The following is a 6918-nucleotide window of genomic DNA, read 5'->3' on the forward strand; positions in this document are numbered from 1 at the left end:
TCAACATATAACAAATATTCAGACTTATCAGATATTCGGAACGATCTTGGGTCCATCTTGTCAAATTTACAGAACAACCTTGGGTCCATTTTAGATATACAGAACGGCCTTAGGTTCATCATATACATTCGTATTTCATCAAATACATTTGCAGATATCATGTTAGTCAGGTAGATAAAAACTCATTCATACTTGTAAAATCATAGATTCGGAAAAACTAACCACATTAGGACATTCAGAAAATAGAGTAAATAAGAAAATATCTTTACTAGGATATTACTCACAGTGATTTGGTTGCTGACACGTCCTTGCGGATGATCCTACATAATTCATAAACATATACACATTGAATCACATTGCTCATTTGAATCATTCTCTAACTTATTCAATTCTCATAGACTTCATTCTATCTCTTTAATTCATTTAGGATGCTCAATTCATGCTTAATAATGTTCAGAAAAGAATGAGAATACATATGCGATCAAAAATATGTCTTTTCAAAATATGCTGAAACAGAGCACTTCGCTCGAGCGCAACATTGATCGCTTGAGCGAACCACATGGTCTGCAAAAGTACTGGAGTGTCCGAATCTAGGCTTGATGATCGCTCAAGCCAAGGTGTAAAATTAAATGGCGATCACTCAAGCGGTAACTTGGTTGCTCTAGCCAACTGCAAATGTCTGCAAAAATACTAGATGTAAGAGATGTGCAATTGAGTGACAGTTTGTTCACTCAAGTGATTTGGTTGAATTATGGGTTTTCCAGTCGCTCGAGTGATGCGGTCGAATTCTGAGTTTTCCAGAACATAGTTGAACTTCAAAACATGTATTTTCAAATCAAAAGCTTGCATGGCTTGTACACAACCTCCGAAACACTTAAAAACTCTTCTACAAACATAGATACAAAACTAATTCGCAAAACTCATGGTCAAACTTCTTGAATTCAAACTCAAATGATTATGCGTGTAACATCTAACTCCAAATTCCTTTCCAAAGCTTACAAAACATAGAGATTAGCTTCAAAACAACTTAATTCTTGAGTGCATGTATGATATGATCCTCAATTCAAACATGGATAACAATATTATGCTCAAAATGATGGAATTCAACAAAATTATTCATGCATATATGATCTAGGTTCAAATTCTTCATTTTTGGACCATTCTCTTGTGATTAATCTTATAACTTCTTGAATGCACATATTTGTTGACTTAATGTCACGACCCAAACCCGGCCCTATGGGTTTAGCACCGTAACCGGCCAGTAATCCGAGATTACCAAAGGCCTGCTGAATAGTAATACAGTAAAACAGAGTACAGGGCCTGGCGGAAGCCAAAACAGTAAATAAACAATGCCCAATGAGCTGTGACAGTCTGTATGCAAAAAGATTTTTCATACATTCATACGTAGACAGTACAGAACAGTATGCACATTATTTACAATCATTCAGACTAGGGACTCAACCCTAGGTAGCAGTACAGTGAACAGTCAGTCTATACAGAACAGTAAGACGGTACAGAAGGGGGAAATTATAAAACACCCCTAAGCCTTAACACGATAGGCTCGGAACCTCGCAGTGAGGCACAAAGGCTGGCTTGACAAAACTGGAGTTTAACCCGCGCTCCTAGCTCCGATCTGGTGGCTGAGCACCTACATATATATATAAACAGTGAGCTAAAGCCCAGTGAATAACATAAAGCGTAAAGGGGTTTAGAATGAATGTCCTTACAGTAATGAAAACAGTTCATTTCAATCAGTATTTCAGTTGTTCAGTACAGTAAACAGTTGTATGTGGTACATCTATTAGCATATCAGTAAACAGTAGGTCTTAAAGACCGAACAGTAGTGATGGCCATCAGTCAGTAAACAGTAGTGGCTCCACGAGGGAACCGACAGAGATCTCTGTAACAGTAGCAGTAAACAGTAGGTGCTAAGGATGCCACAGTACAGTTCAGAAATAAAGGATATACATTTATTCAGTAATACCAGTTCAGTAAACAGTTCAATTCAATATTCAAAGATGATCAGTTGAACATATCTTTACACAATTGTTACTCACAGAGTTCGGGCTACGGTATACTAGAGCGTGTCTCCCCAGTCGCCAACCCTACACAGTTAACAGATTGAACACACTAAGCTACACAGCTGGGAAAGATAATAACTTAATCCCTAATGCCTCGGTGCGTTCTACATCTAAATCCTTAACAAGATGCCTTAAACTAGGCCTAAGAATGCCTAGAATGGGATGAGGATGCAAAGATGCACTTTTAAAAGCATTTTCAGAAAAACAGAGTCCCGCTCGAGCGCAGGTTTCCCCGCTCGAGCGGTCATGCAGCAAAGGTACACGCTCGAGCGTCAACTTTCCCGCTCGAGCGTACTGTAAAAGTACTGGATTGGTGAAATCTCCGCTCGACGCCCGCTCGAGCTTGAGACATGACTCCGCTCGAGCGCCCAATACTCCGCTCGAGCGGACTGTAAAACAGTGCAGAGAGATACTGGATGCTCGGATTCCACGCTCGAGCGGCACTTCCCCCGCTCGAGCGGAAGTGCAGAATCTGGGAATTCCAGATTGCACCTCCAAGCTCAAACTCACATCCAAATACATCAAAACCAATCCTCTTGGGCCCATTTTCTGGAAAACATTTATAAACACATAGAATATCATAGTTCAAAGTTCAATTTGAGAAATCAAGGCCCAAGGGTGTTTAATCAAACTCAATTTCAAACCATTTTTCAAGAAGATGAAGAACATGCAAACATGCATGAATTCAAATAACTTTCAAGCTTCAAAACATGCTCTAGTGAGCCAATTGATTCCAAAACATGATGAAAACATGGACTACTCTTAAAACATGGGCATGCATGTAACAATTTACCATGAATTCACTCAAAATCCAACAATACTAACATGCATGCATGAAATGAGCTTCAATTCACCATTAATGATCCAATTCAAGACTTAGCTCTACAATTTAACATGGACCATGCAAGAATTAGTTCAAACACAAGAATGAGAAGATGAAATCCTTACCTAGGGCTTGAATTAGAAGACTAGGAGCTCAAATATGCAATCTATACTTCAATTAGCAAGCAATTCTCCAAGTTTCCAAGCAATTCACAAGGTAGAACTCAATTTCTCTCCCTCTCCCTCTCTTGGTCGGTTAAGCACAAGAAGTGAACTGATGAAATGTTTTGATTGAAGTGTATACACGGCTCAACAACATGCGTGAAGTAGTGGCCACTAAGTGGTCGAATGGTAATTAAGCCTAACTCTTTGATTAGCTTATTTTAATCTAATTTAATCATACCTAATCAGTTTTTGGATAAATACACTATAAAATCACATTAAATATGAGGATCGTAAAACACCAATCGGTTTCTAATTCGGCCGTCGATGAGGCCTTCAATTAACAATTTAAACATTAAACACGAACAGATCAAACAAACAGTCAACAGATAAAATGCAATTCAAACAGATGTATTCGTTTAATTCGGTTTCAATTTCGGTCAGTCAGTTCAGTACTTTTAATCAATTCAATTATCAGTCATGATCAGTTCAGTTTAATGGTAATCAGTATTTATCGGTGATCAATCAATCATGAATCGGTAAACAGTATGAGGGTTGTTACACTTAAACTCATGAATTAAGGTTCATATATCGATCCCGGATTTCACCTGGCTTTTATGGTGTTCCAGACTCAAGTCTTGTGATTTAATGCCGTTATTTATGCCTTTTCCCCCTCTCACTCTTTGAATTTGAGTTTTGGAATGTCTTGGGCGTGTTTAGAACAGGTTGGTTGTTAGTTGGTCTAGAACCTTGTTGCCCAGAATTTTGGTCTTCCGCTCAAGTTGCCTTTTGCGCTCGAACGGGGTTTGCAAACATTCAGTACTTTCTGCGTCTGCAAAATGTTGGGGAACTGTTTTTCACGCTCGAGCGGGTCTGCGCTCGAGCGTCTGTCTGAAGTCTATAAAAATTCTGGAAGTGTGTATTAAATGCTCGAGCAGGCCTTCTTGCGCTCAAGCGGGTAGTGCCTTGTTGTTGTGTCTTGGTGCTCGAGCGAACTTTCTTGTGCTCGAGCAGGACAAATTCATGCGTCTGACACTCGAGCGGACTGCGCGTATATCAAATCATAAAAGTGACTTTTTACATAACTTTTTTTATCTCTTTTCACCCAAAACCCTAAAGTTGAGAGCCTCTCTCTCTAAAACTCACCTTCTCTCCACATATTGACCTAAATCCTTTGATCTCTACACCCTTGAGCCTTCATTAAAAAGATAGAGCTCCTCAAGATCTTCTCTTTTACACGATTAAAGTTGGATTTTGGCATTCCATCCTTGCTTGGCTCGTCATTACTCTTTGAGGTAGGGATCTTCTACGCTTTATTATGGGTTTTAACTTAAGTATTTTGTAGTTGTGTAACAATGGTGGGTTTTGTGGTACTTTGAACACAAACCTAGGGTTTGGATGATATTTAAAATAGAGGTTTTTGGTGGGAATGAAATAAAAGAACATGGGGTTTGAAAATGAAGTCTTGTTGTGTCAAAATAGTTGCTTTTGGTACTTGGTTGAGATTTGGGGAAATAAGGGAAATTTGCACTAGAATGAGTATTATATTTATTTTGTATAAATAAATGATATTGATGTTGTAAACATGGAATTGGACATGTATGGAGATGGATAGTGAAATGAAATGGATGATGTGTCTCATCTTCGGAAATTTGGAATAAATTATATGTCTTGAGAATGTATATTAATTTAGAAATAACTATATTGGGCTATCGGTGGAGGATAACTTTGATTGTTGTAGAAATTGCATGTGGATTAGGTGAATTAGAACTATCCCATGGTTAACTATCATTGAATATGATTATGTTGTGAATACATTGCATATGTATGTACTTTGGGAGTGGAAAAGGGATGTGCTCCATACGTGATTATGTGTTTATATACATTGTACATGTATGTTTGTTTTTGGAGGAGAAATGGGATTGACTCCATTATAATTAAGTTGGCTGGAGTGTCCTGGGTGAAAGTCCCGAAATCTATACATGAGTGCCGATCCCGTAAACGAAATATCTGTAAAATGGCAAGATGGAAATCTATACATGGGTGCCGATCCCGCAGACTAAATATCTGTAAAATGGAAAATGAATGTGGATGTGTTGACTTTCAAAATGTTGAACTATCGAGTTGTAGTCTCCCTTGAGATATTGAAGAAAACGAATGAAATTGGTTTATGTAGCAAAGTGAAACAAAAAGGGAATAAAATGAGCTATGAACTTGTTATGTTGTGAATACAAGAGATAATGAATGTTTTAGCCTTAACATTGTTTATGCTTACTACTCTTATACCTCTGTTAAATCTCATATACTGTGTTGGATTATCTTTACTGGACTGTGGCTCACCCTATTTGGGGAAAAACATTTTTAGGTAATGATGGTATGCCTCCACCAAGGCAATAGCATTGGATGGTTATTTGGGTAGCACGAGTGCTTCTTGTTTGGTTTCACATTTTGTATAGCCTAGGGCCTTAATTGTAAGGGCTAGTCCCACTTTTGTTGTGACCAAGTTAAGACTTGGAAATGTGTAAGCCCGAAGGACATTTATTTATGTTAAACTCTATTGTAATAGTAACTTTGTATAATGAGAGAACTGTTTGCTCTAATGTATGTTGCCTTCTTTATATATGCTTATGGGTTATATTATGGTTATATTTTGAGGGCGTTACAACTTGGTATTAGCGCGAATCGGGTTTGAATACTTTGGGTACGTGGAAAGTGGTTAGTACTACAATGGGTTAGTCTCGCTTGTTAGAGACTTAAGTGTGGATGTTATATGCTTATATGATAACATGCTTATGTGATTATATGGGTATGGGATTTGGTTCCTAAGATGCTGATTGGGTCTACGGGTTTCTTAAAGTCCTATTAGAAGAGCACTTGATCACTGTTGTTTCTAATTGAAACTCTAGCAATGCCGCTGAACAGTCACTATGTAGGAATGAAATTCGTGTGTGTTTAAGTGACTACGTGCTTATATGGAGTGAATTACAGTTGTCCATCGTGTTAGGATGTAAGTGAAATAGCTTCGGCACATTTGTAAATGTGCTAATGTCTTTTGTTACCTTTATTAGGATGTCAGGACGTGGCCGTAGTGGTAGGCGTGGTAGGCCTAGGAGGCATGAGATGCCTATACCGGAGGAGATTCTGGCGCAGGAGAAAAGAGTTGGTCAGGTCAATGTGGCTGAACCAGTTAGTCAACAGGCCATGGGCTCCTTAGCCCGTGAAATGGCCAGAGCATTAAAGGAATCTATGTACATTCTCAGGGCTAAGAATCAAGTCCAGGCACAAGTAGCTGAAGTAGAGCCGTCTTTCTTGAAGAAAGAGTTCTTCCGGTGGAATCTGGACGAGTTTTTAGGTGATCCCAAGGAGCCACTGAAGGCTGACGAGTGGCTAGAGCAGACGACGAAGACATTTGAGATGCTCGACATCGAAGACGGAGGTTTGAGGGTAACCTTAGCGTCCTTTCAATTATAGGGAGACACGGGTCAGTGGTGGAAGTATGCGTAAGGGCACATTGGAGGGACTTGGGAGGCTTTTGTCAATGCCTTCCATGAGAAGTTTTTGCCTCCCACAGTTAGGGAGAAGTTAAGGGATCGGTTTTGTCAGCTCAAGCAGTTGAATACACCAGTGGCTAAGTTTGAGGCCATCTTCACCAATTTGTCGAGGTTTGCACCAGAGTTAGTGGCGACTGAGGAGCGTCGATGCCTAGAGCTTGAGAAGAAGTTGAGGACCGGACTCATGTTTAGAGTGGTCGAATCCATGATCAGGGACTATGGGTGCCTTGTGGAGTCTACAACCCATCTCGAGACCATTATGCAGGCTGAGGAGGAGAGAATGAGGGGCTCCAAGAGGAGTC

The sequence above is a fragment of the Camellia sinensis genome, chromosome 11 (genome assembly GCF_055761805.1).
Source record: "Camellia sinensis isolate YWXY chromosome 11, ASM5576180v1, whole genome shotgun sequence".
Lineage (NCBI taxonomy): Eukaryota > Viridiplantae > Streptophyta > Magnoliopsida > Ericales > Theaceae > Camellia > Camellia sinensis.